At 47.9% G+C, this 23870-nt stretch overlaps 1 long non-coding RNA gene across 1 annotated transcript; it reads right to left on the reverse strand.

Annotated features, from left to right (window-relative positions):
* Positions 1-1094: 1094 nt before the first annotated feature.
* Positions 1095-1342, reverse strand: LOC120921771. The gene is made up of 2 exons (XR_005744965.1): positions 1248-1342; positions 1095-1126 (listed from the first exon to the last, which is right to left on the reverse strand). It is a non-coding gene; the product is annotated as an uncharacterized LOC120921771 (long non-coding RNA).
* Positions 1343-23870: the final 22528 nt, after the last annotated feature.

Raw genomic sequence — 23870 nt, forward strand, 5'->3', positions numbered from 1 at the left:
TCCAGCCATGTCCCCCATATCCAGCCATTGTCTCCCATATCCAGCCATGTCCCCCATATGCAGCCATTGTCTCCCCCATATCCAGCCATTGTCCCCCATATCCAGCCATTGTCCCCCCCCATATACAGCCATTGTCCCCCCCATATACAGCCATTGTCTCCCCCATATGCAGACATTGTCCCCCCATGCAGCTATCGTCTCCCCCATATGCAGACATTGTCCCCCCATGCAGCTATCGTCTCCCCCATATGCAGACATTGTCCCCCCATGCAGCTATCGTCTCCCCCATAGCCAGCCATTGTCTCCCCCATATCCAGCGATGTCCCCCTTACCTGTATCCCGCTGCCACCGAGCGCCGACTGGTAATACGCGCGGGAACAAAACAGCTAAAGCTGTAATGATTCGCGCTGCGTATAGACACTCCCCCTTGCTCGGGATTGGACAGTTCACCCGAGCAAGGGGGAGTGTCTATGCGCGATGCAAATCATTACAGCTATTCAAAGCTGTAATGTTCCCGCCGCGTATTACACAGTCGGCGGCAGCGGGGATGCGGCGAACAGCGGCGGGATGCGGCGTTGCGTCGGCGGCTGCAGCGGCGGGTGGGGTGGGGGGGTCGTACTATTTGCGCGAGTACGAGTACTCCCGCAAATACTCGGAATTGGTCCCGATACCGATACTAGTATCGGTATCGGGACAACCCTAATGCTAGACCCGGGTATGGGGCATGAACATTTTGGGGGCGTAAGAACATTTTGCGGGCAGCTAAACCCCAGAATCTCCATAAATCCAGTCTAGATACATATATTGTGTCTGCAGCACAGAGAAGGAAGATTATCTGAGAGAAATACAGGAATACAGGACGGGGAACACAGCTCAGGAAAGTGACCAGGGGATTACAGGCTGATATCACCCAGTGCCCGCCCTACTCTGGACCAATCAGTGAGCAGTATGGGTGGAGGAATGGATTTAGTGTTAATGACCCACCTGTGCTGATCTCTGTAGGAGTGTCCTCCTCTATAAATGTCCCCGTTATTCCATCCTCCTCCATAGACTGCTGATCATCCCTCACATACGTCTCTTCTTCTTCTGATTTCACCTCAAATTCTATATCGATTGGATCTCCACTCTAAATCAAGAGAATGAGAGAGAATATCATCTGTAAGATATAAACTTTACTATTGTGACATCATACAGAAAATCCACACATTGTCTCTATTAGTGTGTTTTATAACCTACGTCCCACCAACCTTGCAAAAGGGAGGGATAGTGTGACCTTCCTGTGTGGAATCCCGGGAATACAGAGGACGGGGACACCTCTCTGGTGGGTTCCTGGTATTAGGTGGCTCCATCATATCCTTGTGTCCTTCTGAAAACTCCTCCATCACTCCATACTCCTCATCCTCCTCTTTATACTCTTCTTTAACATCAATATTATCATCCCTGAGGTTTCCACTCTGAATATATAATAAAACATTCATTGTAACAAACATGCTGTGTATAAATCAGAACTACCAATAATTGTCACTCATCTACCTGATGGTGGTGGGGGATGGTGTGACCTTCCTGTGTGGAATCCCGGGAATACAGAGGACGGGGACATCTCTCTGGTGGGTTTCTGTATCTGGATGACTCCACCATGGTGTCCTGGTACAGATCTTTGTGTCCTTTTAGAGACTCTGACTCCTCCATCACCCCATCATCATCCTCCTCTTTTATCTCTTCTTTAACCTCAACTTTAGGATCTCTCAGGTTTCCACTCTGAATATAGAATAAAAATGACATCAATGGTAACAATGCAGATAATGTACAGATCCTAATGATACTATCAGTGATTGTTCCTCATCTACCTGATGATGGTGGGGGATGGTGTGACCTTCCTGTGTGGAATCCCGGGAATACAGAGGACAGGGACATCTCTCTGGTGGGTTCCCATTACTGGATCCATCTGTAGGAAACACACACACTGACTGAATACATTGTTTCTATGTGTTTATCAGATGATGGGGGGATCTAGGTGGAGCCTCCGTACTGCTCTCTCCTTTACAATAAAGTCTCCTCTTACCTGGTGATGTGAGGGGCGGCTGATTCTCCATCATGACGTCCTTGTAGAGATCCTTGTGTCCTTCTAAATACTCCTACATAGGGAAATAGACAGTGACATCACCTGATACTTACAAAGATAAAGTCATCATCCAGACACACCCCTTGTGTTGAACCTTCACAGACATCAGGAATAGTTATTTCCTCCTCCATAAAGATTATAAAATCAAAAACAAGTATCATAAGTCCACCTCTAACTAAAACCCCCAACCTGTATTATCGTATAATCTGTTAGTATAAACTGAAATGAAGAGAATGTTCCGGCCTTGTAAGTGGGGGAATGTTCTGACCCTGAAGGGGTTAATCTAGGTCTCCACACTATATATGTGTGTATCACCATCTGCTGGAGATAAAAGATGTCACAGTGACTATGGAGGAAGAGGACGGACATGACGGGGGTTACTGGGTGTAAATAGAAGATAAGATCTTATTACCTCCTCTGCTGCCTCTTCCAGCGATGTCTCCTCTCTAATTCCTCCTGACTCACCTCTCACCCGGAACTTCCTGTCTGTCCCTGACATCATTTCCTGTCTTCCATAGAGACTTCTTCTCTCTATGGTAGAAGTGAGATCACCATCTTGTGGAGATCAGAGGAACTGCAGCCCAGAGAAACGTCTCATAGTCTGAACACGGCCTTGTGCTGTGTGTGTATGTACTGTACAGAGGCGGCTCTCTAATTAGGAAAGTTAGGTGGTCACCTACAGGGGCATTGCGGCCACCTAATTTGCCTACCATATGTGTGGGAGAAAATTTCCCCTGGTTGGTGACCCCGGGCTGGACTGGCTGTAGGAAATTCCGGGGGCCGAATGTCCTAACAAGAACTGCCTTCCCCCAAGCTCCCCTTTCACTCACTGCCCCTCCCATCACACACTCTGCCAATCAGATGTTACATCACAACAGGGCTCTGCAGCCCTGTATCCAATGAGGGCGCTGCTGACATCTTCCTTTTCATCCACCGTGTGTGCCTGGCACTCTGTACTGTGTATGCAACAAATGCTCAGAGGGGCATGAAGATGCCGGGAGGAGACCAGAGATGACAGGGGTGATGTGCTTAGGACTGGACACAGGTGAATGTCTGTATAGTTTCTGACCATCTCCTGTATCGTGAAGTCAAGAGTGGGAGTGCTGCCAGGACAGGGGTCACGGGTGGAGTCAGACGTGTGTGGACTGTGGAGAGAAGAAAATAGGAGCCACCAAGCTGAAGTCCAGAGAGGACCATCTGACTGAGCCCTGCATGGTGCACCTGAGAGGAGGCCAGAGGGGGATCAGTGATGTAAGGAGGGAGTGAATACAGTAAGGAAAGGGAGCACTGCTATAAAGGTTCCCCCGTATATCAGTAACCCCCCTGTCCTTAATGCATTAACTCTGCGGAAGGTGGTCTGTGGTCACTAGAGTCCCCTCACATCATAGTTCCCTTTGGAACTCTGTGGACCCTGATATAAAGGGAAACTCTAATGTAAATGGGAATGCTGTGCACTCTGATATAAGGTGATCTCTGGTCACCAGAGCCCCCTCTTACATCATAGTTCCCCTTTACAAGAAAGTCCCTTTACATCAAAGGTCCCCTTGCTCTGTAAAGGGGAATCCTGCAGACTCTGATGTAAGGGGGAACTCTGTGCTGGTTGGGTTATATTACCCTGACCTTCATGTAAATGGAGAAATATGGGTTTTGTTGCTCGTTGCAGCCGCACAAATTGTATCTATATTTGTGTGTGTGTAATATATATATATATATATATATATATATATATATACACAAATCCAATGTTTAATGATCTTTGATTAAAGAAGAATTGGTGAGAGAAAATTCTAGAAATTGTGAATTCATAGTTCAAAGGATTTACGGCTCTTTATATATGAAATTTATACATTTTATCACTTGAATTATTTTTCCCATTATGGGTGTGAAGTGGGGCCTCATGTCCAAGTTTTGTCTGAGGCCTCACACAGCCTAGAGCCGCCTCTGGTCCTGTATATCCTTATAGATGGGTCATGTCCACTCCCACCAAGGGGGAGGGAAATATATTACTGCCTAGTCCAGACTTTCTCAGCCAGTGTTCCTCCAAAGGGTTCTAGGCGTTCCTTGAGCAATGGACAATTTCTGTCTCTCTGTAACAACCAACATCAATGGGGGAGGGCAGTCTTCCCACTGATGACGATGTAAGAATGTCCTTCTTCACTGACCTCTGATATAAGGGGGTCCTTCTCTTATTGGTCACCAATGTAATGGACCAATAAAGCGACCACTTAAAATGAGCTCTGGGTTTGGACATAATTTGGCTTGTTTAGGTGATTGGTGGTCACAAGTGTCCTAACACCCAGTGATGTACACCCACCAGGCTTATTCAGCTGTCAGCTGGGGATTTTCTGGTTGGCCGGTGAATGTAATGTTAATAAAAGTACAAAAAAATAGGATTTTTAAAACAGCTTACCTGTAAAATCCTTTTCTTGGAGTACATCACGGGACACAGAGTCTAGAAATTACTAAGTGGGTTATATGTTCCACCTTCAGGTGCTGGACACTGGTGTAATCAATTAGACAGGAAGTTCCCTCCCTATATAACCCCTCCCATACTGGGAGCACCTCAGTTTTTGTAGCAAAGCAATAAGTGTCTCAATATCCCCCAAACAAGAGGGGTGGGAGCTCTGTGTCCCGTGATGTACTCCAAGAAAAGGATTTTACAGGTAGGCTGTTATAAAAATCCTATTTTCTTTATGGTACATCACGGGACACAGAGTCTAGTCATTACTAAGTGGGATGTCCCAAAGCAATGCTTACTGAGGGGAGGGAGACACAAATAACGCAGACCGCCATCAGACGTGAGGACCTATAATGCTGCCCGCAGCATACTGCACCAAAAAGCGGCATCCTTAGTAACTGGCTAAAAAACTGAGGTGCTCTCAGTATGGAGGGGTTATATAGGGAGGGAACTTCCTGTCTAATTGATTACACCAGTGTCCAGCACCTGAAGGTGGAACATATAACCCACTTAGTAATTACTAGACTCTGTGTCCCGTGATGTACGATAAAGAAGAAACTGTATGGACCCCCCACCACCAAGAAATTCATACTAGACCCTTATTAGAGCATGCAGCCTGACTGGGCAGGGAAGGGTGGGGGGTGGGGAGTGAGCATGCCTCCTCCTGAACCATACCAAACCACATACCCTCAACATGGGGAGAGAATCTTGCCAAGTCCATTCCCTCCTGGTTGGAAAGTAGAACAAGTCCAATGTATGAGCTCGTATCGGGGAACATGAGGGATCTGTAAACATAAGACATCGGGAAATGTATATCTGTCTGCAGAACATGGGGGAGATATTGGAACTCTAATTCATGGTCACCTGGAAATAATGAAAAGGAGAAAGTCCATCCAAACCGTGAGATTGGTCAGAGACTAATTGGTATCATTCTGGGCATTGCCAGACTAGGTCTTGGTGACAGAGTGAAGGGTGATGCTGCTCATACTATATGTGACCCTCATCTACATCATGGACATCTTCTTCAGCTTCTTAGTAAATAGGATGAAAATCTTCCGTTTACATTGATACCCTGACAGTCTAATTAAAGCTAGTTATTTGTATGAATAAATACACATGAAGATGTCTGGCAAGCTAAAGCAATCCTAGAGAAGAGGTTGGGGATTCTGAGTAGTCATAGAAAGGCCCAGCACCCCAATAGTAGAGGAAGAGGTGGTCTGGTGACATGGAGAAGAAGACTCCGGTCAGTCTCTGGATCTCCATCATTGGAAACATGGTGAGACAACAAATACAGCGGGATGGTGGGGGAGATGTTGGTGTCGGTGTGGAAATGGACAGAACACGGGATGATGACACTGAAAGAACAATACGGCTTCATTCTACGATATGTCAAGGAGGGAACCGTACAAGAGAGACTTTTCTCTCTAATTAATGTCAGTAGAAGACCCGGAGAAAGCCTGTTCTGACCACTGCACTCTGTACCCTGGGCAGTCTCTGACCATCTCCTGGAGCATGTCCACAGTCTCTAACCTTCTCTTGTATCATGTCTGCAATCTCTTACTTAAATACACTGCTAATAGTATTACAAAATTTCGATTCAGTGTAACTCTAGCAGGCATGATACAAGAGATCAATGCAGCCTCGCCAGTGCCTGTGGGATGCAGCCTACAAGTGCCTGTGGGATGCAGCCTCGCCAGTGCCCATAAGATGCAGCCTCGCCAGTGCCTGTGGGATGCAGCCTACCAGTGCCTGTCAGATGCAGCCTGCCTGTGCCCGGATCAGAGCAGCGATCTTCCTGTGTCATGGAGCTGGATTTGAATTGCCTGGGCCGCAGTAACAATGTCCCGCCTCTGGCTCCCCCAAGGTAGCACTTGAAACACTACGGTTACCAGTGCACTTGGCGGGCTTGGCATTTCCTAACTTCTTCCTATATTACTTGGCATCCCAGCTGGTGCTCATCCATGATTGGCTGTGCCCAGTTCCGGCCGATGCCTGTACCTCCACGGAGGGGGCTATCGCATCTTCCCTGGAAACCCTACATAATATTATCTACAGAGTCCGGGTCCCTGATTGCCCCGGCACCTCTCTACTTGCCACTTCCCTTTCCTCTATATCAGGGATATGCAATTAGCGGACCTCCAGCTGTTGCCAAACTACAAGTCCCATGAGGCATAGCGAGACTCTGACAGCATCAAGCATGACACGCAGAGGCAGAGACATGATGGGACTTGTAGTTTGGCAACAGCTGGAGGTCCGCTAATTGCTTATCCCTGCTCTATATTGTCACAAAAGTATCCAAACACACCTGGCTGAAATCTCCCAACAACCCCCTGTGGTTTAACCCTAATCTGCAGGAACTGTACTCCCTTCCTGATCCCAATTGCTGGTACTCCAAGGGGGTTAAATATTTATGCCACCTGCACAACGCTCAGGGCTTTAAATCTTTTTCTCAGCTACGTTTAGACTTCGATCTACCGAGATCGTACCTATTTTATTACAACCAGCTCAGGCACACTATTCACAATATTCATGCCCAGTTTGGCTCCCTGAATGATCCCACCGACCTGCCCCCACTAAACTTGTCTCCACCTACTATGCAGCTCTAATGACTGACTTTAACCCCAGGTATCACAAAGCTCAGGTAAAGTGGACCTCTCTGGACCTCTCCCTGGTAGACGAGGACTGGTCAGAATTTAGTGATACGTATAAAACTTCAGTTATTGCTTCCCAGCACCGCATCATATAGGTCAACGTTTTTCATCAAACCCACCTCACTCCGGCTAGGTTACACAGGATGGGTCTCCTGCCCTCGGCTGCCTGTTTCAGCGGCTGTGGCCAGGAGGCCGATTTCCTACACTGCTTCTGGTCATGCCCAGTAGTTCCGGGACTTCTGGGAGGAAGTGGGTGCTTTCATCTCATCGGCGCTAGGCCTCCCAAACATAATACACCCCGAGAACTGCCTATTTTGGCAAATTACACCTATCATCACATGCCAAGAGACTGCTCCGCATACTCTACTTCTATGTTAGAAAAGCTATTTTACTGTCCTGGAAGGGCGCACAGACCTCTCTGAGGTCCCTCTGGTTAAAACTTATTAATGATTCTATCCCACTGTATAAACTTATTTTTGAACTCCGGAAACGGAGCAAAACCTTCCACAATATTTGGGGTAGATGGTTGGCTAGTCCGCTAACCCTCTCCCAGCACTGATTGTACTACTCTTGATTGACCATTGATGGGCCGTGCCCCAGGGATCTATGCCCTGGTAATACACCTGAACCTTTTACCATTGTGCCTACTTTATATCTTTGCACTGATATCTGTTTATTTTTCTATGTCTGAGCATATTGCCTACTGTTTATGACCAGATTGTCTGGTGGGATTGTTGTTGTTTTTTGTGTTTCTTTCTGTTTGTTGGTTTGTCTTAAATCAAATAAAAATATCTTTAAAAAAAACTAAATAATGTCCCGCCTCCAGTGGTCACGTCACACTGATTCAATGTCCCGGCATTGGATCAGTGTGCCGTCTATCACAGGAGGCGGGACATTGTTACTGCGGCTCTGGCAATTCATCTCCCTGACACAGGAAGATCACCACTCTGCAAGGAGAGGAGGAGGGAGGGGAGGATGGGACCTTGAGCCATCAGGATGACACCCCGCAATGGGCGGACCCCCGGAGGCACCGCGTATGTGCAATTATCTTCACTTTTTTTTCTTTCGGCAATATGCTGAAAAAAACATTTTGGGACGATATGTTTTGGCCGATTACATTTTGGAGCATCCCTAATCATAAAAACACCTCTTAATAAAACCTCCATCCCGAATTATTGTATAATCTGTTATTATAAACGGAAAAGCTGAAAACACACATTTCCGAAATGAAGAGAATGTTCCGGCCCCGTAAGTGGTGGAATGTTCTGACCCTGAAGGGGTTAATGTACGACTCCACACTATATATGTGTACATACCTCCCAACTTTCTGAGATGGGAATGAGGGACTTCTATTAGCAAAAGTATGTAGGCATAGGACACACACCCTGACACACCCCTTAATGGAGAAACATTAAAAAAAAAAAAAATTGGCCAAACCCACAAGTGCATTTTTACCACTAATATTCCTTTATATTGGCTTTTGGAATTTACAAATGCAGCAGAAAAATGTAGAAATTGGATGGAAGGTTTAGCACCGGGAAAGACTTTCTGATAGATAAATAGTGCATTTTATATACATGTGTAGCGCTCACCCCGAAGGAGCCGCTGGATAGTTTGGGATCGGCGTATTAAGTTATCAAGTTCTCTTGTCTAGGGGTAATACTTGTGAGTGTGGATAAGGAGCAAGTGTCCAGACAACAGCGTGAGTTTTCAAAGCTTTATTCCAAGGCCAACATAGCCAACATCAACATGGTACACGATAGAGAAAGGTTGATGAGTAAAGAGAAAACTGCATTATCAGGCCTTGGATATCAAAAGCATAGAGAGCAAGCCTGCTCTCGGCACAGACAGTTAAAAAGGTCGCCACTCCCGCCGGAGTGGGTAAAGCGCCCCCCCTGGACAGGCGATTAGCTTGAGCCTGGCAGCCAAAGGGTCACTTGCAAATAAAGTCACAGGGAGGAAACAGGGCCTCTGCCACAGGCCTGGTGGATTTTTGAATATGGTCAAAGATTAGAACTAGCGAATCCTCCCAGTACGTCCAACTTAGGGTCACCAATTGACAGCTGAAATATACCTGTCACATGGCGTGGTGACCGGATCCTCGATGGTTCGTCCAGACCTCGCAGACAACCTCTGTATCTACGTTCTCCAGAGCCGATTCCCCATCGTACAGCTCCCAGCTTAGTATCTGGGACCCAGCAAGCCGCTGGGGTCCCTCTTAACATCAAAGTGAGACTCCGCTTGGTGCGTAGCTTCGGCCAGGCAGGCCTCAATGGCGGGGCCCATGGATGCACGCACCCTGAAGGTGGATGCCGCACCTGGAACTCGGGCCCCGCGTAGAACAGAACTACTCATGGCGGCCGCCACAGATATACCCGCCGCCAGCATGCCTGAGAGGGAAAACCCCTCTGATTGGCTGCTGGGGAAGGTGGGTCTGTCAGAACCCCTCTAGCGCCAACTGTCGCCCAGGGGTGATAACACACCCCTGCCACGCAGACTGACCTATGAGGCAGTTCCAAACTGGCAACAGCACAAACTAAACAATTTGTGAGTGGGAGCAACTTAAATCTCCCATTCCCCACTAACTTTAGCGTAACGCCCCACTAACTAAAGGGGGGGGGGGCGCTACACATGTATACAGATCAGACCAACATGAGGGACACATGAGGAGGAAAGAGTTTGTTGTGAATGAGGGACAGTCCCTCCAAATCAGGGACAGTTGGGAGGTATATGTGTGTATTATCATCTGCTGGAGATAAAAGACGTCGCAGTGACTATGGAGGAAGAGGACGGACATGACGGGGTTACTGGGTGTAAATAGAAGATAATATCTTATTACCTCCTCTGCTGACGATTCCAAAGATGTCTCCTCACTACTTTCTCCCGACTCACCTCTCACCCTGAACTTCCTGTCTGTACCTGACATCATTTCCTGTCTTCCATAGAGACTTCCTAACTCTATGATAGAAGTGAGATCACCACCTTGTGGAGCTCAGAGGACATGCAGCCCCGAGAAACGTCTCGTAGTGTGAACAAGGCCTTGTGCTGTGTGTGTATGTACTGTATATCCTTATAGATGGGTCATCTCCACTCCCACCAAGGGGGAGAGAAATATATTACTGCCTAGTCCAGCCTTTCTCAGCCAGGGTTCCTCCAAAGGGTTCTAGGGGTTCCTTGAGCAATGGACAATTTCTGTCTCTCAGTAACAACTGACATCAATGATCTGTAAGGAGGGCAGTCTTCCCACTGATGACATATAAGAGGGTCCTTCTCCCATTGACCACCAATGTAAGGGACCACTACACTGACCACTGATATAAGGAGAAATTCCATCCAAACCGTGAGATTGGTCAGAAACTAATTGGTATCATTCTGGGCATTGCCAGACTAGGTCTTGGTGACAGAGTGAAGGGTGATGCTGCTCATACTATATGTAACCCTCATCTACATCATGGACATCTTCTTCAGCTTCTTAGTAAATAGGATGTACATTTTCACAATCCTATATGTAGCTCCTGTTGAGTAGGTGCTTTTTTGTAAATTTAGTTATCTGAGCTGTAGTTGACTCAGAATATTATGCCAAATTGTGGGTTTCTGTTCAGTTCACCTGTGTTGCACATCTTCCACTTGACTGTGGGTGTCGCTGTCACCAGGAGTCAAGGTCGGAATGGCAATGGGCTGGGGGTATTGAGTGCCTTCTTTCCAGAAGCAGCCCAGTGGGTGTGGTCTGCCCGCTGTGCATTCTGGATAGGGTGCTTGGGGGGCACCGATCAGGAATGCGTTACCAGTATTTTCCAGTCTCGGGGCATGCTGGCCCGAGGCTCCACAACTGAGAGTAGGCCCAGGAGTTTCTGGGGCCTACTGTTCCAGGGGTGGTCCTGTGCTGTCTTGCCTGCGGGAAGAAGCCGAACAATTGGGGACTCAATTGGAGGACGCATCCTGGCCAATTTACCCCACTGTGCTGCCGGCCTGGCTGAAAGATTCTGGCACGTGGACTGTGTGCTTTCTTTGGAGCTTTGCAGAGTGTGTGGTTGCATGATCTTGTGGCAGAAAACTGTGTGACGACTCGACAACACTCATCAAGTCTGTGGCAGAGACTTTGAACAAGCTTTGCACCGGCTGCTAGGTCAGTGAGCGAGGCCTATCCGGTAGTTGCTAAATCCAGTGTGGAACCGATTTGTCCTCTGGATCTAAGACTGTACGCATGATCCACAAGCAAGGTACCTGAATCTCCCCTATCCCTCCACCCCTCTGATGAACCTTGTTTAATAAAACCCTTGAAGAAAAAGAAATTAAGTGTTGGTGCGGACATTTATGAATAACTCTTCAAGAGGGACCCCTGGGACGAGTGTGGTGAACAGTAAGGTAACGGCAGGCCCAAATCTAAACCAGCAGCTCCTTCGGGGGTAGTGCTACATATAGAAGAGGTTGGGGGTCCTGAGTAGTCATAGAAATGCCCAGCACCCCGATAGTAGAGGAAAAGGTGGTCTGGTGACATGGAGAAGAAGACTCCGGTCAGTCTCTGGATCTCCATCATTGGAAACATGGTGAGACAACAAATACAGCGGGATGGTGGAGGAGATGTTGGTGTCGGTGTGGAAATGGACAGAACACGGGATGATGACACTGAAAGAACAATACGGCTTCATTCTACGATATGTCAAGGAGAGAACCGTACAGGAGAGACTTTTCTCTCTAATTAATGTCAGTAGAAGACCCTGACCTCTGTATATGATATACTCCTGACCCCTGTATATGATATACTCCTGACCTCTGTATATGATATACTCCTGACCCCTGTATATGATATACTCCTGACCTCTGTATATGATATACTCCTGACCTCTGTATATGATATACTCCTGACCTCTGTATATGACATACTCCTGACCTCTGTATATGATTTACTCCTGACCCCTGTATATGATTTACTCCAGACCCCTGTATATGATATACTGCTGACCCCTGTATATGATATACTCCTGACCACTGTATATGACATACTCCTGACCTCTGTATATGATATACTCCTGACCTCTGTATATGATATACTCCTGACCCCTGTATATGATATACTCCTGACCACTGTATATGACGTACTCCTGACCTCTGTATATGACGTACTCCTGACCCCTGTATATGATGTACTCCTGACCTCTGTATATGATATACTCCTGACCACTGTATATGATATACTCCTGACCCCTGTATATGATATACTCCTGACCTCTGTATATGATATACTCCTGACCCCTGTATATGATATACTCCTGACCTCTGTATATGATATACTCCTGACCACTCTATATGATATACTCCTGACTACTGTATACGATATACTCCTGACCCCTGTATACGATATACTCCTGACCTCTGTATATGATATACTCCTGACCCCTGCACTCTAGGCCCATTATTCAGGGTTACCTCTAACCGGATGACCTGTGAAGGCTTTTAACCACTTCCCACCCGGTCTATAGCAAAATGACAGTCGGGAAGTGGTTCAATTATACTTACTGGCGTGTTTGCGCGCCCTAGGGGGTCAGTCAGTCTGACACACCACAACACCTTTGACGGAGACTCTTTACCACGTGATCTACTGTGTTCAATCACGGCAGATCACACTGTAAACACCAAGAGCCGTTTATCGACTTTTCCTCACTCGCATCTAACAGAGAGTAGAGGAGAGCCGAATCAGCTGCTCTCCTGACAGGGGGGTCTGTGCTGATTGTTTATCAGTGCAGCCCCCCCCCATGGATGCCCATCCAGGACCACCAAGGATATGCCGAGCAATGCCTGCCAGTGCATCAGTGATGCTTATCAGTGCCTTATCAGTGGCCATCCATGTTGCCTATCAGTGCTGCATGCCAGTACCCATCCGTGCCGCCTTATCAGTACCCATCAGTGTTGCCTATAAGTGTCACTTATCAGTGCCGCCTGATCAGTGCCCATCAGTGAAGGAGAAAACATTAATTTACAAAATTTTATAACAGAAACAAAGAGAAATTTTTGTTATTATTATTAATTCATTACGTTCCATTCGTTTAGATGCGGCATTCGTTATTTCGGATAATTCGTATCTTCGGATAAATTCATATTCATTACGTTCACTAACAGCTAAATTTGAAAAGAAAATTCCGATACCGATAATTTGTTATTATTTTGGATTTTCGAATTTTGAATTTCCGCATGTTAAAATTTATTCAAATGAATGAATGTCGATCATAACTAATGACCCGAAAAACGAAGAAACAAATGAAAGGAAAACAAAGAAATGTTTGGTCAGTGCACATGTCTACAGCTTAGTAGATGATAAATTAGACAGATAACGGAGAAGCCGCAGATGTCACTCGCTAACAAGCTTTTAGATGTTTTACGAAGTTCCAAGGAATGTCTATACAAGAGGGAATCTATATGTTGTAAACGCCTAGAAGAGGCCACTTGGCATCCTGGCGTGAGTCGCTCCTTTCCCTGGTGAAATAAAAGGTTTGTTTTCCTGGAGTCCGTGTCCGGAGTCCATTCCTGGTTTCCCAGAACTCAAAGAGCCGTTTTGCTGCAACATTTATCTGGTGCATTGGCCGGGAAACCAGGTGTGACGGCTGTGACAGGTGACAACACCACCAGCAATTCTTCTCATTCCACCGACACACACAACTTTTTTTTCTCTTCAATACATTTTTTTATTATAATTTTTACTTTTAAACAGATTACAGTCATAGAATCAGGAAATAGTAAAAAGGTAGAAATGCAATTGGTCAGGAAAATGACTTGTCTGGAATGTGGAGGCGGAGTCGTACAATACAATACACAACGTGTTACATTATTATAATAAAGTATTGTAGAAAAGATCACACCATAGAAAATGGGGGGAAAAGGAGAAGATAAACCCGGATATTAAGGGGGAATTTGTGTACGAGGAACACCTTAACAATCACCACCATTTTATTCTCTAGAGTGTTAGAAAAAAATATATACAATGTTTGGGGGGTTTTAAGTAATTTTCTAGCAAAAAAACTGTTTAATCTTGAAAGGACAATAATCTGAAAAACAATCTGAAAAGTCATAGCCGGATAGCTAAATATTTTGTGACCGCTTTAAAGTTTTTTCAGTGTCTGTAAGTGAAAGTATGAAGTAGCTGAAACTTTTGGCATGGCATGTGAATTCAAAGGGGAAAAGGATGTTCTCATTGACTTCAATGTTTAAAAAAAGGGTCTAAAAGCTTAAAATTTATAAAAGTGTAAAAAGTAGAAAAAAACTTGAAGAAGTCCCATCATTAGCTGAACGAGACGAACATTTTTACAGTTGAATGGTCTCAATAACTGAAAGTATGCCGAAGTTACGCAGAACCAAAAACCGTAAGGAATAATAAGATTACTAAATTTACGGATATCAATACTGGAAATGTTTATTAAAGCATTCACACTAATTAAGATTAATACATTTACGGGTATCCATACTAGGAATGCTTATTAAAGCATTCCCACTAAGTATCACACAGGCATGATTTACAAGCAGTAGTGGTAATAGTAATACATAGCATAAAAACACTTGGGGAATACTTTACAGCATCAGTAGTGGTCATAGTAGTCAATAGTGTACCAAAAAATTGGGACACAGGTGTCTTGACTGAGCTGTAATAGTAGTAGTAGACATTGACAATACAGTGTCAAATCACTCGTGCAAGAGGTGCCATGATGAACTCTTAATAAGAGTATATAGGGTGTGAAATAACTGCTGACATAGGTGTCTTGACTGGGCGGCAGCAGCAGCAGAAGCAGCAGTAGTAGTATTAACAGTAGTAGTTGATACAGAGTCATATCACATGGGCAGGAGTTGCCATGATGTACAGCAGTCTTAATAAGAGTATATAGAGTGTGAAATAACTGCTGACATAGGTGTATTGACTGGGCGGCAGCAGCAGCAGAAGCAGCAGTAGTAGTATTAACAGTAGTAGTTGATACAGAGTCATATCACATGGGCAGGAGTTGCCATGATGTACAGCAGTCTTAATAAGAGTATATAGAGTGTGAAATAACTGCTGACATAGGTGTATTGACTGGGCGGCAGCAGCAGCAGAAGCAGCAGTAGTAGTATTAACAGTAGTAGTTGATACAGAGTCATATCACATGGGCAGGAGGTGCCATGATGAACAGCAGTAGGAATAAGAGTATATAGGGTGTGAAATAACTGCTGACATAGGTGTCTTGACTGGGCGGCAGCAGCAGCAGAAGCAGCAGTAGTAGTATTAACAGTAGTAGTTGATACAGAGTCATATCACATGGGCAGGAGTTGCCATGATGTACAGCAGTCTTAATAAGAGTATATAGAGTGTGAAATAACTGCTGACATAGGTGTATTGACTGGGCGGCAGCAGCAGCAGAAGCAGCAGTAGTAGTATTAACAGTAGTAGTTGATACAGAGTCATATCACATGGGCAGGAGTTGCCATGATGTACAGCAGTCTTAATAAGAGTATATAGAGTGTGAAATAACTGCTGACATAGGTGTATTGACTGGGCGGCAGCAGCAGCAGAAGCAGCAGTAGTAGTATTAACAGTAGTAGTTGATACAGAGTCATATCACATGGGCAGGAGGTGCCATGATGAACAGCAGTAGGAATAAGAGTATATAGAGTGTTAAACAACTGCTGACATAGGTGTATTGACTGGGCGGCAGCAGCAGCTGAAGCAGCAGTAGTAGTATTAACAGTAGTAGTTGATACAGAGTCATATCACATGGGCAGGAGTTGCCATGATGTACAGCAGTCTTAATAAGAGTATATAGGGTGTGAAATAACTGCTGACATAATTGTCTTGACTGATCCAGAGGAGTCATGGGAGAAAATCATGTGGTCAGATGAGACTATAATATAATTTTTTGATCATAATTTCACTAACCGTGTTCGGAGGAAGAATAATGATGAGTACCATGCCAAGAACGCCATCCCTAATGTGAAGCATGGGGGTGGTAGCATCATGCTTTGGTGGTGTTTTTCTGCACATGGGACAGGGTGACTGCACTGTATTAAGGAGAGGATGACCGGGGCCATGTATTGCAAGATTTTGGGCAACAACCTCCTTCCCTGAGTTAGAGCTTTGAAGATGGGTCGAGGCTGGGTCTTCCAACATGAGAATGACCCAAAGCACACAGCCAGGATAACCAAGGATTGGCTCTGTAAGGAGCATATCAAGGTTCTGGCGTGGCCTAGCCAGTCTCCAGACCTAAACCCAATAGAGAATCTTTGGAGGGAGCTCAAACTCCGTGTTTCTCAGCGATAGCCCAGAAACATGACTGATGTAGAGAAGATCTGTGTGGAGGAGTGGGCCAAAATCCCTCCTCCAGTGTGTGCAAAGCTGGTGTAAAACTACAAGAAATGTTTGACCGCTGTAATTGCAAAGAAAGCCTACTGTACCAAATATTAACATTGATTTTCTCTGATGTTGAAATAGTTATATTCAGCACTGTAAATACATCAGGTCCGGGGCTTCATCAGGGAATGCATGGCAAGGGACCCTTCAGCGCCCTGAACCGACGACGGGTGCCAGAAAGTCACCGCCGATCCAGGACTCATTCATCTTTATGAATGTGAGTCTGTCCACGGAGTCTGTGGACAGACGGGTCCTCTTGTCCGTGACCACCCCACCTGCCGCGCTGAATGTCCGCTCAGATAGTACGCTGGAGGGGGGGCAAGACAATAACTCCAGCGCATACTGAGCGAGCTCGCGGCAGGTGTCCAATCTGGCAACCCAGTACTCCATGGGGTCGTCGGTGCTCATACTGTCAGAAGCACCGACGGACGCCATGTAGTCTGCCACCATGTGGGCCAGCCGCTGGTGGTGACTGCTGCTGCTGCTGCTGGTGGTGGTACTGGGTCGCTCGGTTTGGAAGAACATCCTCATCTCTTCCATTAGGTCCCCTGCTCGGCTGCAGCTGGGTGCAGCCACCTGCTGGGTGAGATGAGGGGGGACAACTGGAGGCCGGGGAGTTGCCTGCTCCAACCGTCTGACAATGGCTGCCTGCAGTTCCTCCATCCGGTGCTGCCTCCGGCTGGCTGGGATGAACTGCTCCAGTTTCCCCTTGCACCTGGGATCCAAAAGGGTGGCCATCCAGAAATCATCCCTCGTCTTGATGGTCTTAACCCGGGGGTCTCTCCTGAGGCATCTCAGCATGTGGGCAGCCATGGGGAAGAGCACAGCCCGCTGTGACTCCTCAATGCTGGCCAGGTGAATGAGGTGCGACTCTTCATCCCTGAGGCGCTGCTGGTCAAACTCAGACATGCCCAACCCCCGGACTATCGGTGCCCCCAACACCGGCTCTCCCTCCTGACCAGGCCCTGACTCCGGGACGACACCAGCAACCACCTCCTCCTCCTCTTCATCATCATCCTCCTCCTCCTCCTCCTCGTCCTGGCCCTGGTCTCGGTGGAGCATTGCTGACTCCTCCTGCTCCACCAAGGCACTCTCCCCAGCCTCGAGCAGGCGATCTAGTGTCCTCTCCAGCATGAACAGTATTGGCAGCACGCTATTGAGGCCAATTTGCTCACTGCTGACCATCTTGGTCGCCTGCTCGAAGGAGGACAACACTTGGCAGACCTGGTTTATCTGCCCCCACTGCGCACAGGCGATGAAAGGGAGTTGTGGTGAAGCCCTCTCAGTGCCTAGTTCCATCAGGTACTCCCTCACCGCCCTTTGCTGCTCCCACAACCTCTTCAGCATGTGGAGGGTGGAGTTCCACCGCGTCACACTGTCCACAATCAGCCTGTGAAGGGGCAGATTGTACTTCCGCTGCAATTTGGACAGGGACGCGGTAGCGGTTGGGGAGCGCCTGAAGTGGCTGGCAATCCTACGCGCCTTTGCCACAATGTCACTCAACCCTGGATAAGTGCGCAGGAACTTCTGCACCACCAGGTTGAGGACATGTGCCAGACAGGGCACGTGGGTCAGACTGCCAGCACTAAGGGCGGCGAGTAGGTTGCTGCCGTTATCGCAGACAACCATACCTGCCTGGAGCCTTCGGGGTGTCAGCCACTTCTGGACCTGAGCCTGAAGTGCTTTCAGCACTTCTTCTCCAGTGTGTCTCCGGTCCCCTAAACTAACAAGCTGGAGCACGGCCTGACAGCGCACGTGCCCCACACTTGAGTAGCTACGGGGGCGCTTGCTGGGAGGCTCAGCAGCTGCGGAGACAGTGGCTTGAGGGAGACCAGCAGTTCTCCCCTGGACACCCCGGGGCGGCACCACAAGATCGGTTGCCGCCGATCCCTCACCGACGCCTCGGAGGGAAACCCAATGGGCCGTGAAGCTGATGTAGCGTCCCTGCCCATGCCTGCTGGTCCAGCCATCCATTGTCAGATGAACCCTGTCGCTGACAGCGTGATCCAGCGACAGGGTTACATTCTGCACAATGTGCTGGTGTAGGGCAGGGACACCAGTCCTGGCAAAGAAATGGCGGCTGGGGACACGCCATTGGGGTTGGGCCTGCTCCAACATCTGCCTGAAGGGGTTGCTGTCAACTATGTTGAAGGGCAGCAGATGTTGGGCAATAACCCTTGCCAGGAGCCCATTGAGGGAACGCACACGTCGGTCTCCAGGGGGGAAGGGAGTGGTGCGGTCAAAGGCGTCTGAAATCGACGCCTGGCGCCGGACGGCAGTGCGGGACACAGACGTGGAGGGTGCTGTGGAAGTAGAGGTCTGGCTGCCGGTACCAGTACCTCTACTAGAGGGAGCGGGGGGGCATGACCTGCTGGAAAGAGATGAAGATGTGGCAGGGGCTGCTGTACCCTGCTCACTTGTGGTGGTGGCGCTGCTACCACCACCACGCTTCATCTCGTCATACAACGCCCAGTGGTTTATCCTCAGGTGCTGGTTCAGGGCTGTGGTACCCACCCGAGCCAAACACTTCCCTCTCTTCACCCTCACTTTACAAATCCGGCAGATGGCCACGGTAGGGTTGTCTGCCACCAGGGTAAAGTAATTCCAGACAGGTGACTTCAGCACCGCCCTCCTGTCAGATGGGGTGACGCTTACTTGCACCTGCTGGGACTCGGTGCGCACAGGTGGAGCTGCCTGCTGCTGCTGCTGCTGCTGCTGCTCCTCCTCCTGACACCTCCTGCTGCCATCACCAGTGGAGACCCTGACGATGGTCTCCCTGGTGGTGACCTGGCGCACCGTTTCACCAGGGTGCCTACCTTCCCCGTCGTCACTGACGTAGTGAGCCGACGCGTCAGATGGCAACCATGATGGGTCACCCTCTTCGCCCCCAGAGATGTCAGACCAAGGGCTGAAATGTGTTGGTCTGAGGGAACCAACTGACATGGAGCCTCTAGCCTGGCTCCGCTGTCCCCTCACCCACGCCTGGGTCTGACTAGGTGCTGCTGTTTCCTGCACCAAAACAGCAGCACCAGTTTGAAGGGATGTCTCTGGGATACTGCCAGCAGGTATCCCATCCTCCTCATCCATCCCTTCAAAAAGGTCCTGACCATCAGGACAGAGCTGGAGGTCTGCCTGATGCATGGCCTCCCCCAAGAGATCCCTCTCACTGTCGCTGTCGAACAGTAAGATGCTGGACTCTTGGGGGCTGGGGGGGCGTACTACAGGCACCGGAGTAATGGTGGTACTACTGTGAGTCGGGACCGACGACTCAGTGGCACTGCTGTGCCCCATGTAGTCCACCACTACTTCAGCCTGAGATGGCAATATCGGGCGGCTGCCCGATGGGAAGAACTCCCGGATCAGGCGTACTCCCCTTGCACCCGATCCTCTACCACTAGTAGGGGCACGAGAGTTACCCCGTGCTGGCAGCGATCCAGCACTGGGAGTAACTCCCCTACCCCTGCTGCCACGGCCACGGATGCCGCTCATTATTGCTGATATGTGTGTGGGGGGGGTAAACTTTATTGGGGGGGGGGAAATGTGAACAAAATGTGTTTTTGTGTATTTTTTACAAGACAGGCACGCAGACAAAGACGTACACAGACAGCTACTAAACTATAAGAAAAGTAGTACACCAAAGACAAGGACTACAAAATTAAAGAAAAAAAAAAAAGCACTAAACAAACACTAACTTTTTTTTTTTTTTTTTTAAACACAAAACACAGACACTAAACACACACTAAGCTAAGCTAGATGAAATAAATGTACACTAACAGTGTGTACACTTACTACACAAAATTTAACTAAACTGAACACAAAACTTAGCTTTTAGAAAAGCTCTTTAGGAAAAACTAAACAAAATGTGAACTGAGAATGCCTAGCAAATATCACTGAACAGCGAACCTGCAAGATCTAACAGTAACACAAGATGAACAAAACTTAGCTTTTAGAAAAGCTCTTTTAGAAAGCTCAGCAAAATGTGTTCTGAAATCTCTAGCAAATATCACTGAACAGCGAGGATTGCAGGATCAAACAGTAACACAAATGAACAAAACAGCACAAAACAGCACACAACGTAGCTTTGAAAAAAGCTCTTGGGTCTATTGCTTTGAAAAAAGCAGTTGATATACTGGAAAAGATCCACTGGAATCACTAAATAGCAATGCTGGTGATGATCTAAATCAATCAGGAACAAAGACACAGGAAAACAGGAACACAGAAACAGCCTCCACACTCTATAGCCAGCTTCTGAATCTGCAATGAAATGGTGCTGGGAGTGAGCTTATATAATGTCCATGCAGGCAGGTTCCTATTGGTTGCTAACCTCTGACGAGTGTGGAAGGAGAACTCTGATTGGCTCTGATGCAAAAGGGCGGAGCAAATAATCGCGCAATATTCCTATTGCCGAATATTCGCATTGCGAATATTCGGCAATATAAAATGATCGCTTCAGCTACTCGGCCCAATGGCTCTAATCATACCAGCAATGCTTTTAGACGTCTATGGAGATCACTAGGATGTGATCTGTTTTAAAAATGAAACTGTAAAAATCGCTCTGATGCGGAAGATCGGGGCGAGGAAAGTAATCGCGCGATATTGCGTTTGCCGAATAATCGCATTGCGATCTTTCTGGAAAATTCAATGAACGCTTCAGCTACTCGGCCCAGGGTCTCTAATGATACCAGCAATGCTTTTAGACGTCGATGGAGATATCTAGGATGTGATCTGTTTTAAAAAAAAAATTGTAAAAAATCGAATATTCGGAATTGCGAATATTCACCGCGAATTTCGAAATATAGCACGATTTCTCGAATATGCTATATTCGAGTCGAATATTCGCAATGCGAATATTCGTGAGCAACACTAATCACAATGGCAAGCAGGGAGAATTAAACTGAGACATATAGGCAAATGTATCACAATGGCCCCCCTTTTTCTCCCTGCTCCGGAAAACCCGGTTGGACCTTCCCTGGTCCAGTAGGGTTGACGGGTTTAGAGCTTTTAGTCCAAGGTTAACTCCGTTTGGCATGACTGACCTCCCTTGGCAACTGCTTCAGACTCAGGTATGCCACCGGGTCGTCAGATCACACGCCGGTCAGTCCCCAAGTCTTTGTGCGATCTGCAAAGTCACCAGAAGTCAGTGTGAAGACGGCGAATGGGTCTGTGCGCCGCCATCTAGGAGTCCCGCTATGGGAGGGGCAGGTTATGGCTCTGAAGTGACAGTCACAGGAGATTCATAAAAAGAAAAAGTTATATTTGTTGAAATGCTGTAGCACTGGTGCTCAGAGTCCGGGGGGGGGGGGAGGGGACTCAGAGCCCCATAAGGTCAGCCACCCCCTGCTCCCTCCGCAGCCGCCGGTTCTCCTCTTTGAGCTTCTCCAGCTCCGTCTCCAGTTCATGGAGCCTGGGGGGGTCAGCCTGCTGTGACCTCAGGTGGTTGTTCTCCTCCTCCATGCGGCTTATGCACTCCTCCAGCTCTATGTACTCACGGATCAGATCCTGCTTGCTCATGTCCTGCAGGCTTTCCACGTGGTCCTTCATCATCAGGAACTGGGTGGTGGTGTAAGGGGCCACCGGTGGGCCCTTGGCGAACATCTCGGCCCGCATCTGGGGCGCCCGCTGCGATTCCATCTCCTCCAGTCGCTTCTTCTCCTCCCAGGTCCGCTGTTAATATGACTTCCAGGACCTCTTCTTCTTGGAGGGTAGCTGGCGGTGCCTCTTTCTGCCCAGCTCCCTCCAAGGCCCCTCCGGCTCATGGCTGTCGCCCATGACCAGCTGACAATGGTGTTCCCTGTTGTCCGTAATAACAGATTGTACCATGAGGGCTTCGTAAGGGGTGCCCAATGGTTCTTCCTGACCCAGCTCCTGGGGATCCCAGGCCGAGTCTACACAATGGGCTGCTGCTGGTGGGCGGTACCCAGGTTGAGACCAATTTGACCTGGTGTTGTCATTCATGGGGCAATTCTGCTTGAAGTGACCCAACTGTTTGCACCGGAAGCAGCGTTGTTCGTTGTCCTCCTGGCGTGGGTAGCGAGGGCTAGATGTCATCGGTCTGTTAGGCGGTTGGTATCTAGCGGCTGGTGGGTGTGAGGGCGCCGTTGGTTGTGGAGGTTGTACCCGTGGTGTGACCTGGTTTGTCTTGCGAGTATCCGCATATTCATCCGCCAACTTCGCGGCCTCTGGTAGAGTCATGGGCCTGCGATCTCTCACCCAATCCTTGACGTCCGTCTGGATGTGATTGTAAAATTGCTCCAGGAGCATTAGTTGCAAAATGTCCTCTGCGGTGGTGGCCTGGCTGCTGTTAACCCAGTTAGAGGCCGACAGGGACAACTGGCATGCCCATTCCGCGTAAGAGTCTTTCGTGGTTTTGCGTGAGTCCCTGAACTTCTGTCGGTGGGACTCTGGGGTTACTGCATAACGAGCCAGGAGCACTTCTTTAACCCTGGCGTAGCTATGGATATCCTGATCTGGCACGGTCCGGAAAGCATCAGAAGCTTTGCCTGACAGTTTGCCTGACAATATTGCAACCCACTCTCTTCTAGCTATTCGGTGCAGGTTACATTGTCGCTCAAAATCCGCCAGGTAGTTATCAATTTCACAATCCTTTTCATCAAAAGCTTTAAAAGCGCTAAACGGAATCTTCCTTGTGTCTGCTGTGCTGTACTCACTGTTTGGAGAATGTGCGGCTGCTTGTTGGACTGCTGCCAGTTTTAACTGTAGTTCTGTGTCCCTTATTTGTTTATCCTTCTGTAGTTCCGCGTCTCTTATTTGTTTAGCCTCCTTCTCTAACAGGTCCATCACTTTCAGCACCACATCCGGCGTTGGGTTCGGGCCGAACCACGCTAGCTTCTCTCTCATTAGCTTGTTGGTTGGTGACTCCTCCTGAATCACTGGTGTCTCCATCTCTTGTACTGCTGGCGTTGCTGCAATCCCGTCCTCCTGGTCTATCTCCATTGATTCTGCTATGATGACCCGCTTGGTTTTGTTGCTAGCAATCCTTCCACGAACTTCCAGTAGTTCTTCCAGTGTCTGCTTGGAATCCGGGTGTGAAGGGGAATAGAAGGGAAAAATCCCACTGCTGCCAACCAATTGTGACGGTATTGGTATGATATCCCCGTCAACGTTCCCTTCTTCCCATAACGAAAATCACCCCAATATTCCACGAGAAGGAATATCCCTGGAGTCGTCCAGAAAGCCACACATGCCAAGCTTACTGCTGGAACAACACAGAGTTTAATGTTATAACACACACAGCTTATATGTCATTTCCAA

Source organism: Rana temporaria (assembly GCF_905171775.1).
Source record: "Rana temporaria chromosome 4 unlocalized genomic scaffold, aRanTem1.1 chr4n, whole genome shotgun sequence".
Classification (NCBI taxonomy): domain Eukaryota; kingdom Metazoa; phylum Chordata; class Amphibia; order Anura; family Ranidae; genus Rana; species Rana temporaria.